The 10,569-nt window shown below is 33.6% G+C and overlaps 1 long non-coding RNA gene across 5 annotated transcripts; it reads left to right on the top strand.

Moving 5' to 3' along the window:
* The first annotated feature begins 872 nt into the window (after nucleotides 1-872).
* LOC131857969 (uncharacterized) lies at nucleotides 873-6,553 on the top strand. 5 transcript variants are annotated; one of them, XR_009358800.1, is made up of 7 exons: nucleotides 873-1,271; nucleotides 2,861-2,936; nucleotides 3,062-3,156; nucleotides 3,263-3,361; nucleotides 3,995-5,258; nucleotides 5,923-6,061; nucleotides 6,183-6,553. It is a non-coding gene; the product is annotated as an uncharacterized LOC131857969 (long non-coding RNA). The 5 variants fall into 5 exon arrangements; XR_009358801.1 differs by having other exon boundaries at nucleotides 880-1,271; nucleotides 5,197-5,258; XR_009358799.1 differs by having other exon boundaries at nucleotides 880-1,271; nucleotides 5,185-5,258.
* The last annotated feature ends 4,016 nt before the right edge of the window (nucleotides 6,554-10,569 follow it).

Genomic DNA, 10,569 nt, shown 5'->3' with positions numbered 1-10,569 from the left:
AAGAATGGGAGAGAGCCCCGAATCCCCATGAACTTGTAGATTAAGGCATGATTGCACAACTAGTTTACATCATATCCTATCAAATCTGATTGAATTACTAAAATCAATCTCTCTTGGCAACATTCTAAACACCCATTAACTCTTTGAAATTTAGGGCCTTCGATCTTCGAAGGAACCGCACTCTTAATGGAAGCCTTTGTTAAAAAAATTTAGCACCATTACCATGCAAAAATGGGGCATATTCAAAACCTGATAATACATCTCAAAATGAAGGACTCCGCTTGGAATTTGACCCAACCACTAGAATCATTGATTTGAGAACAACAACAAAGAAACCACACACCACTGCTCTTCACAACAAGAAAAACCCCATATAATTGTTCGAAAAACTCCTACATCACACAATGAAACGAATCAGACCCCAAAAAGACCCCACACAAACTTTAAAGTTCCTCCACACCCCACTCACTAGCATGCAACTTACAATAAAAAACGACTCCCAAAATACCCCCAACACCCAACCACAACAAACACCCTCCACTCCCAATGTCAAAACATAGATAAAGGCAAAGAAAGCAGGGCGCATATTACAACCCTAACAGGCAACCGTACTCTATCCATAGACACAGCTAGTTTGGACATTTCATTTATATTATTATTTTAATATAAATTAAATTAATTTTAATACTTTTAAATTTTTATTAATTCTATATACGTACTTTAATTTTAATATTGATATTTCAAATATTATTAGAACATTACAAAAGGTACTCGCTTCAAAAAATTAATGACAAATACGTGTTGCGTACATATGAAGTAAATTCGCGCAGTGCAACAATCTTAAAAGGCTTTTCGTGAATCTAATTGAAACCTGGAAAATGTATTTCTATAAATACGTTTTCAAATTACTCCCGCTTATACCTAGTTGCCGTCAATCATATCAATAGCGCCACGCCTGCGGGTACGTAGGCTTTATACGTCCTTTGTGCAGATGAAGCCATGAATGTCTCGAAAATCACTCCAATTTCCCGCCTCTTTATCCCACAACTTAACCCAAATAACCAGGCAGAAACTGTAAATTTGCATTTGGGGTTTTTGGTTAGAAACAAAAAAATTCTAATGGGTTTGAGAGTTAGACAAAGAGGGACTAAGAGATGGGGGTGGAACGGAAGAGAAAGCATCAAAGCAGACGGAGAAAGAGACGAAGTGGGAGTCGAAGAGGAAGAGGCAGATGTAGAAGCAGCTTGAATATATATAATCTACCACGCCAGGTAAGGAAAATGAAATTGATTTTCAAAAACACTTCTACACTGACAAGTCAATTTCATAAGGTAATTGCTTTTTCTACGAAGTGTGATCCATAGTATCTGCTTAGTGCAATTTGGGTTATCTGGAATGTGGGTATGAAGGGTTTCTGCAATTTCTACTAAATAAGGCAACGCTTTAACAATATTAGTTGCTTAAATTCTTTATCCTTTTGTATGTCCAGTTGTAACAGCTTGTAATTTATTGCATCCTTTTCTGAGACTTGTTTTCTAAATAGTATGGCTCTTTAGATTATTAAAGGCTCAATCTCTCGGTGGCTTTATGCGGCCCACCATGAGTTTTAACGAACGTAGCACACAGAGAGTAAAGGGACAATAGAATACCGTGCTAGAACTGTAACTGCAATATTGTATTGTGCAAAGTTCTGTAAAGTATTCTGAATTAGAAGAATAAATTTGGAGGTTCTTCTGACATTTTCTGTCATACCTTATAATGAGAACTATATTACATCAATAAGCAGAGAGATGGAGATGATCAGATTTCTTGGAAGTTGCAATAAACGTTAAACAATTTGTCTTCTATTTTAAACGGAGGAATCCCTGCATCTTGGGAACATCCCCAGAATGGGTTTGGGGCAAAATAATCTTGGGGATGTATTCCCGAAGAACATTGCTATTTATCCTTAATAAAATCCATTGATTTTACTTTTCTCTGAATTATCTCAAAACAACTCTTCACACTTGCATTCAAGTGGAAGAATGTGATGCCCACTACGATTGGTGCAGGGAGAAATCCCCGGGTTGCACCAGATACCAAATCTCGAAACTGCATGAAGTACAAGATAGATTTTCGCGAAATTTATATCGCTACTCTAAAGACTCAAACATAAAGTAGCCCGGTTTACTTAAAATAACTCTTATCATGGCTTCATCCTTTAGGTAACATGCACTTCTAAGCATTTTTGGCACTCCTCTATCTTTTTCGTACAACCATTCTCACTCGCAAGATCTAGATCCTTGTGATTTCTTATTCTCCATTGTAATTTATTTTTGCATCATTGTAATCATAATGAAATTTCAAATACAATATAAATTCTGAATTTTCATCGTTCAATATTAATTGCTCACGTTCATTTCAAATGTTAATAGTATTTTAGTTTTACTAATTTGTTATTCTTTTACGGTTTACTTGTACATTTTTTTTTCAAACGTTACATGTATATCAACAATTTCCATTGTTACCCCACTGTCATCTCCCTGCCGTCCCCAAATCTAGCCCCTTGGTCCTTCGTCTCTTAAACCCATCCCCATGTCCCCTATCAAGAAACTTTGTGGAGCTATGCAAGTATTGGCGTGCTAATGCTTCAATCTATAGAATTTTTTTAGATAAGTTATGTTATTTCTTAGAAGAATCAATACAAACCTGATAACATGTAAATGTGTTCTTTATCCCAAAGACAACAATTATGATAATGATTTATGTTACAATCTTCTACTTGGTCATTGATAGACATTATAGTTGTTTTATTGTTCCATTTTCTTCTTTTTCCTATTGTAAATGATTCACTTGAATTTAAATTAGTTTTTGGTTATAGGATGCAGAGGAAACGGGTTTTTTTGCACGTACTATGGAAAAGGAGGCTGAAGTCAACAATGCTCTATCGGCCTCGGGTAGGTCTTGTAACTTTAGCAACTTGCTATCAATTTTCAAATAGAGTATGTGGGACTTGTGACTTTTTAGCTAAAAGTAGGTTAGTTATGAGCTAAAACTTTAATGTTGACATGTTTTTGTGTAGACAAGAAAGTTATAGTGACACATCAAAAGTCAAATATTAAGATTGCTACAAGAGGCATTCCGTACCTCTTATCATGAGCGTGGTTAAAGGATGAAGTAAGTCCTCTAAAAGTCATTACATCCTCATTTTTATTGAAAACCATTCAAATATGGTATTCTTGATAGCAGTTTTTTCATGTTAAAGATGCATTTCTATTGGCAGGGTCTAAATTTGTATTTGGAACTATTAAAGGAGAGTGAAAAAAAGGAATTGTTACCATCCTTGAAACGCCACTTCTCTAATACCTTATTTTATATGAAGGTATGCTGTAATTGGATTTGTAGATTCTGTAATGAGAATGACGTAAGTGTTCATGGGTGGATGGAAGGTGTCATATTTTGATATTATACCAACTACCAAGCAATTCTATTTATCTACCATAATTATTTCTTTTGTGCTGATCCGATGCAATGTATTTGATTGTTAGCTATTTAATCAAAGGGGCAAGTGTCATTGTCAAGCAGTTAAGAGGGATAATTTATAATAGTTTGGAAATGGCTATCCAGTCTCTAGAATATACCAAGACATCATTATAAATACATTATAATAGATGTTTGGTGCATTCTAGGGACTAGATAGCCATTCCCCAAAAACTTGACTATTTAAATTTGATTATGTGTTTTATTGAGATGACCAATCTTTCATGCAAGGAATTTGAAAAGATGTGAAAAAAGTTATTTTAATAAAGTCAACTTCAGTGATATAACTTATTAATAAGTTGGGATTTAGTTTGCCTTAGGAAAGTTGTACCTGAAAGCAATGCTTTGTATACATTTGCACATTACTTTACAATTGCAAAATGATTAATAAATATTAAATATATTTATATAATTTTGCTGTTAACATAGTTAGATTTCTAGTAATCGATGTGTCTGATATTTTTTACAAGTGAAGAACGTCCAAGCGCAGATTGTTAAACTGGAATAAAATCAGGATAATCTCACAAAGAAACTGGTAGACTTCAATTCTGATGCTGAACAACTCTTCCTCGGGTGTGTGGCTCTTAAAGAAGGCAACCTGAATCAGGCGAGCTTTCAGTACATCAAAAATATGTACAACTCGATGCAAGCTATGGCCTTCAAACTTGGTGTAGATTCCAGCACTCCTATTACTGGGGAGTAGGGCTTTTTCTTTTGGCTTTCCGTGCTCCATTTCATAAGGAATGGCTCTGTTTTGTTGTGCTATTGATCTCTCATTGATCGCTGTGTGTAAACTTTTAACCATTCTAAGCTTATTATAGTTGAACAAAAGTTTTAAAAAAGATAACCCACCGTCATACCTAGGAGCCCATGTACTCTCTACATTATAATTTCGTCAAGTCAAAAGGATGATCTAAATCTCTAAACTCTCATAACACATTGCCAAAGCTGAAATTAAAAATCGATCCTTTCCTACTCACTGGAATTCTGACAGCATATAACTCGTAATAATTCAAGTTTCTGTTAATATCTTGTTTTGTATAGCATCATCAATTATCTCTCAAAAACTTTATCCATTATCTATTTATCTATTACTCATGGTCCGAAATGTTGATACAAACAAACACACAATTTAAACCAAAAACAATAGAAATATAATATCTTTAACATTATTCATATTTGAAATGATGGAATTGGTTTGCATTCCTTACCACAATTTTCTGGCAATTCTTAGAGATAAACCTGGTTCCGAAATTGCAGTTACTGCATGCGTCAGGGCTTTTCATGACTCTAATATTGGTTATAGAGGATGGATTTAGCTTTTAACAAGCCAAATGCAATTGTCATTCTATCACCATGATGGGAGAGAAGTGATTCTTTCTCCTTTGTGTCCACATCATCGAATAGTATTGAACAATCTAAATCCCACTTAATTAAAATTAATGTGATTGCCTGTTCCAAGATTTGTTAGTTCTGAAGATGCCTAAAGTTAAATTGGATAGAGATATAGCACATGCTTTTAATTCAATTAGAAAAATAAACACGTCTGCATTCAAGCACTCAACTCAACCTTCCCAATGGCATGTTAGGACAACTCTATATTAACAGTTTATGTCAATTGAACAACCGGTGGGATGGGTTATGCTGACATTTAACCGTTGACAGTTCTGATTGCAGAGCATTCATGATCAAGTATTGCTGATTTCTATGGTGGTGGAATGCCACCGAATTTTACACAGGTATGTTAATTGGTGCTCATTTCCTTTAAACATTAGAAAATAATAACTGTCTCGTTCAAAGGATTGTGGTAATTAGTTTTTTTTTTTTTTATCAGTAATTGGCCGAAACCTGGATAGCTTTTGACTGGAGCTATGAACCAGTGGGGACACAGTAGGGGGCCCCATCCCCATTACATATCTTTGAATTACTATTATTATGTTTGATTAGATTGACCCCAAGACCTTCCCCATCCTATGGAAGGCCAAGAGTCACAACTTAGAATTCCACTCCAGATGTCCCTATCAGGAATTGAACTTGGGTCTCCATAATGAGAACCCAGTGTTTTAACCAATTAAGCTCAACCCCTTGGACGATTGTGGTAATTAGTTTGAGTTAGATTAATCATTTGAAATTAAATGATAAACAAATAGTAAATGGAAATACTCTTTTCAATTTAAAAAGTATGATTTTTCAAATTTTAAATTGAGAAAAATATTGAAATGTATCAACTGTTTCTTTTAGTCAGACGTTATCTATTGTATAAGAGAATAGCGAATGAAAATTTGAAATTATCGGAGTGAAAGATGTGCATTTGTAGATTACATTTTTGACATGGATTTGGTAAGCCCAAGTGACAGATTATTCTAAATACTACATAACTTTGTGTGTTTGATATAATATCAGAAAAGCTTTGCAGGTGTGGGATACATGATCCTTTAAGAAAGCAAAATAAGTTTTTGTCAAAAATTACGATAGAAACATGGTCAAAGCTAGCCAAGTCAATGGCACTTTAAGGAAACGGGAAGACAATCATCCTGACCAGGTGTGTTGAAAGAGAAATCAATTTTAATTTGTGCTGTCAAATTCTTTGGACATTTAATTCTCCAACTTCAATGTTCAGTATCCAAGTTTCCCAATAATGCTCTGTATTTTTTACTTTGCAGGCAACATATTCAAAGGTTGATATCTGGTATTCATCAAGAAGTTTCATAGCTGAGATATATAAGCAACAAGTAAAAGAACATGTTACAGGTTGTTAAAGATTGTCTTAAAACAGAGGACATGTTTGAAAATATTTTCCTAGTGTCAAAGCAATTTACTAGGCAAGTTCGGAAGGAAAATTTGTAATGTTGCAGGCTAGAAATTTAGTACTATGAACTTTATGTAGCAATCGGCCCAGAACATACAAGGTAAATATGTTCTTTTGCTTTGCATACCTTACGTACATACACCATATTTTGCTAACCTAGAAGCCTTCTCAATCTAGCTTGTTGAGGACTTGAGAGACTTTGAGGTTGGGGTTGTGTTATGAACATGTCAGAGACTTCTGAAGACTTATGCTTGGGTTTCTCTTGCAATTGTGCCAATCCCAACTGGCAAAAGGATTTTGTGTCAACTTTAGCGAAGTGACTCTTTAGGTTGAATGATATTGCAGAGCAGACTCACGGAGCTTATCTTGCCTTTTATATGGGTTAGCAGTTCGAAAACTGCTATTGTCTGTTCGCATTGTTTAATACATATGATCGGCACATTTAATGCAACAAATAGATTGTTGTCAATCTGTATTGGGTAAGTTGTTGTTGATGCCACTGAAGAATCATAGTAAGATAACATAATGTGTTGACTTTTGTAGCATTTTCCATTCTCTGGTAAGAGGAAAGCTATACTTTAGCTTAGATCATAAATATTTTAATTCAAACAAGGTAACATTTATCTGTCTCATGAAGGGTGTTGATTATAGACATAATTTCTCAGTTCATAGTGTAAGTGTTTATTTCTGGTAAAAGCTGTGTGATTTTATTTTTTCAATATTTCGAAACAAATTACATGATTTATTATCATTCTCTTCTCTGAAACATCAAAGAAAAAAAATCATTTAACTTTTACCAAAAAATTAAGCACGATAACATTATCCAATTCAAACGTAATGATTCCAACTGGCTTGGTGTCCATCCCCTTAATACATATGAAGAAATCATTTGAGGTTGTGTTTTCATGATTTCAAGATGTCTCCTAACTGATTCCAATCTAAAATAGGGCAAAATGTGTTGAATTGTTTTTGAATATTGGTTTTAGCAGGTTGAAATATCTTCATAGCATTTTTGTTAAGAGTTGTGCATTTAGCGATAGGAAAGCTCACAAGTTATTGGCGTTTGTATAGTTGTGTGACACTTTTTTATCTTGTTTTGCTTTTAGAATGCAATATAATTGATCCAGTTTGCAATTTGAGAATTTAGTCTTGTGGTTTTTTGAGTTATTGTATCGAAACTTGTTCGAGTACTATGGAAGCCTCGATTATTGGCAATTTGTATCGTAGTGTCTTCAACTATCTTGGGGTCTAGTAGTGTGGGGGATGAATATTTTGACTATTACACGTATAATTTAATATCTTAAGCACATTGATTATTGGTAGATTAGATTTAAGGAAATAATAGTTTTGATGTGTTCAAAGGGTAGTGAGGGTTTACAATTTGGGGGAATAGATATTTTTGCCTACTACAAATGTATAATTTAACATTTCAAGCGCATTAGTAGATTAGATCTATGTAATAATAGTTTTGGTATGTTTCAAGAGTAGAGATATAACATATTTAATTTGACAATAATTTCATAAAAAAATCATTGTTATAAATTGTTGAAGCGTATTGAAAAGACTACTTAGGGAAATTTTTTTGAGAAAAAACATAAGAGATATTATTCCAGAGATTAAGTGTTTCAAAAACAGGGGCCACAAAGAGTGATTTTGTTTTTATGCAAAAAACATAACAGTGTTTGTTGTGGCTCCCCTAAAATATTAACTTTTTTTAGAATGTAAAAAATTGCTTTAGTGAGAAATTAATTAACACCATGTAGCTATACAAATTTTTTTTTAAGAGTATTAATTTTTACTAATTTTCAAAATACACATCTTGAAAACAAAATTTGAGCATGCTACCCCCAAAATTATTAAAAACTAGTAAATGGTTTCTTTTCCCAATGTGTAAAACATGGTCTAGTTTCTAAAAATGTAACTTGTTTCAAAATTTGATGAACTAGCAAAAAAAATATCCAAAGTAGCACATGTTGGTTTTTGACAAAAAGTACACTAACAAAAAAAATTTACAGATGAAAGCCTTAACAAAATTAACAAATGAAAAAAATTATATGGTTAAATAGCTAAGAGAGTTTAATGTTGCTATGATATTTTTTTATTTGCACTGAAGCATGCTAAAAGGATTGATCATTTATCAAATATCTTCTTGAACAAAATGCCATTCATTCATTCTATATTATTGGTCAATTGACTCTCTATTTGGATTATATTGTGACTAGGTTGAGTGTGCTATTCACATCATAACAAGGGAAGACCTGCTTGATACCACTTTTCCAAGGCTTTTATTCATATCTCAAGTAGTGTCCAACATCCTTTCTAATGTGATGGATCTTATCCAAATATATGGACAACTTTCTTAATTAGCAGTAGGTTTTGTAAAGTCTGATTCCTAGTCAGACTTGGCACCAAACACCCAAAAAAATATGACCTGGATAAAGGTAAAGCTCTAATTGGTAGCCTTTTTAGTTACTCAGATTTGAACAAAAAATCTAGTTTTCTCAATGTTTAGATTGCATTAAAACTTGCAATTTATGAAGAAAAAGAGGAGATTTAAGCAACAACCATCAAAACCCACAAAGAAGAACTAGGGTTTTTTTCTTTGTGATAAGACAGTTGAAGTCTACAGAGCACTAGTTTTCTTGAAGAATCATATAATTTGATGCCCTCACAATTGTCGTTGCTCATCTCTTGATACAAATGAAGGTAATTCAGTATCATAAACGGAATTTCAAATCAATTTTTGTCAAGTTTTCCTCTATCCATGACTATTCACTAGCATAATTTTTGTCACAGTCCATTGCTATGCTCTTATTTCATAATGGTATAAACTCAAAGAGCAATGTTTATCAATTTTTGGTTAGGTCTGATAAAATTAAGAAATTGTTGCAATTTATGAAGAAAAATAGGAGATTTAAGCAACAACCATCAAAACCCACAAAGAAGAACTAAGGTTTTTTTCTTTGTGATAAGATAGTTGAAGTCTACAGAGCACTAGTTTTCTTGAAGAATCATATAATTCGATGCCCTCACAATCGTCGTCGCTCATCTCTTGATACAAATGAAGGTAATTCAGTGTCATAAATGGAATTTCAAATCAATTTTTGTCAAGTTTTCCTTTATCCATGACTATTCACCAGCATAATTTTTGTCACAGTCCATTGCTACGCTCTTATTCCATAATGGTATAAACTCAAAGAGCAATGTTTATCAATTTTTGGTTTAGGTCCGATAAAATTAAGAAATTGTCCCTCTTTGCTATTTGCATTTCCATTAGTCATATAAAATAGTCATTCATGAATTCTGAGAGCACAAAAAGGTAGTTCCTAAATGGTCAATGTTTAGGAAAATTTTGTGTTACAGAACTACATAACATTAATCATTATACATCACCACTCAACATGTTTTTGGATTGGTGGCCTTGCTATTCAAGGTTAGAAGCCTATACTACAAAATGGACCATGGGTGTTGGGAAATTGAAGGCAAAGACACATATGTAGTGAATTCGCTGTGAGTACTTGGAATCGTACCCACCCATGTATGACATCTTCTAAGGATTGGAACCTAGTACATAATGCACCTGCCATAACATAAAACTCCTCAGAATATGACCTGGGTTGTAATCTAAAAAGCAGGGGCAGTGTCACTAAATAAAATGTTTAGAAAACAAGGATAAAAAGAGTAAAATATTCTTTTAACAATTATTTCCACCATGATTATAGTTTTTACACCTTGTTATTATTTTCAATAACTGTTTTATATACCTAGCGCTTTGCTATTGCTCTAAACTTGTGAGGAGTCACTGTCATTCCCTACAAGATACTAGTTGTTTGGAGGAGCTGAGGTATTTTGCATAGGTCAACAGTATGAAAGATGCAGATATAACATACTGCAAATTAACTTCGGGCAATGTGTGGAGAAGTCGTCCTGTTCAAACATGCATAGTAGATTTAGGTTTGTAGGTTCCAGTCAAAACAATAGTATGCATTCACCTACCTGGTGTGTATTTAGACCTAGAGGCTGATGTTCTAGGCATGATGGAGTAGATATAATTGTCAGTGTGACATTTGTAGTCTTGAAGAGAGTTCACTTTTCCAATCAGAAATTCCTGCACAGTACAAAGCATACCCATCTGCACCTGCAGTCAATCAAATCATCCATGAAAACATTTTGTAGTAAAACATCCACTCGGAGAGATTTATATTAAGACTTCAATAGATTAAGACAAAAAAGTGAAGACT

This window comes from Cryptomeria japonica, chromosome 8, assembly GCF_030272615.1.
Source record: "Cryptomeria japonica chromosome 8, Sugi_1.0, whole genome shotgun sequence".
Classification (NCBI taxonomy): Eukaryota; Viridiplantae; Streptophyta; class Pinopsida; order Cupressales; family Cupressaceae; genus Cryptomeria; species Cryptomeria japonica.
Note: the sequence above shows the minus strand (reverse complement) of the source record. Positions and strands in the feature narration are given on the sequence as shown.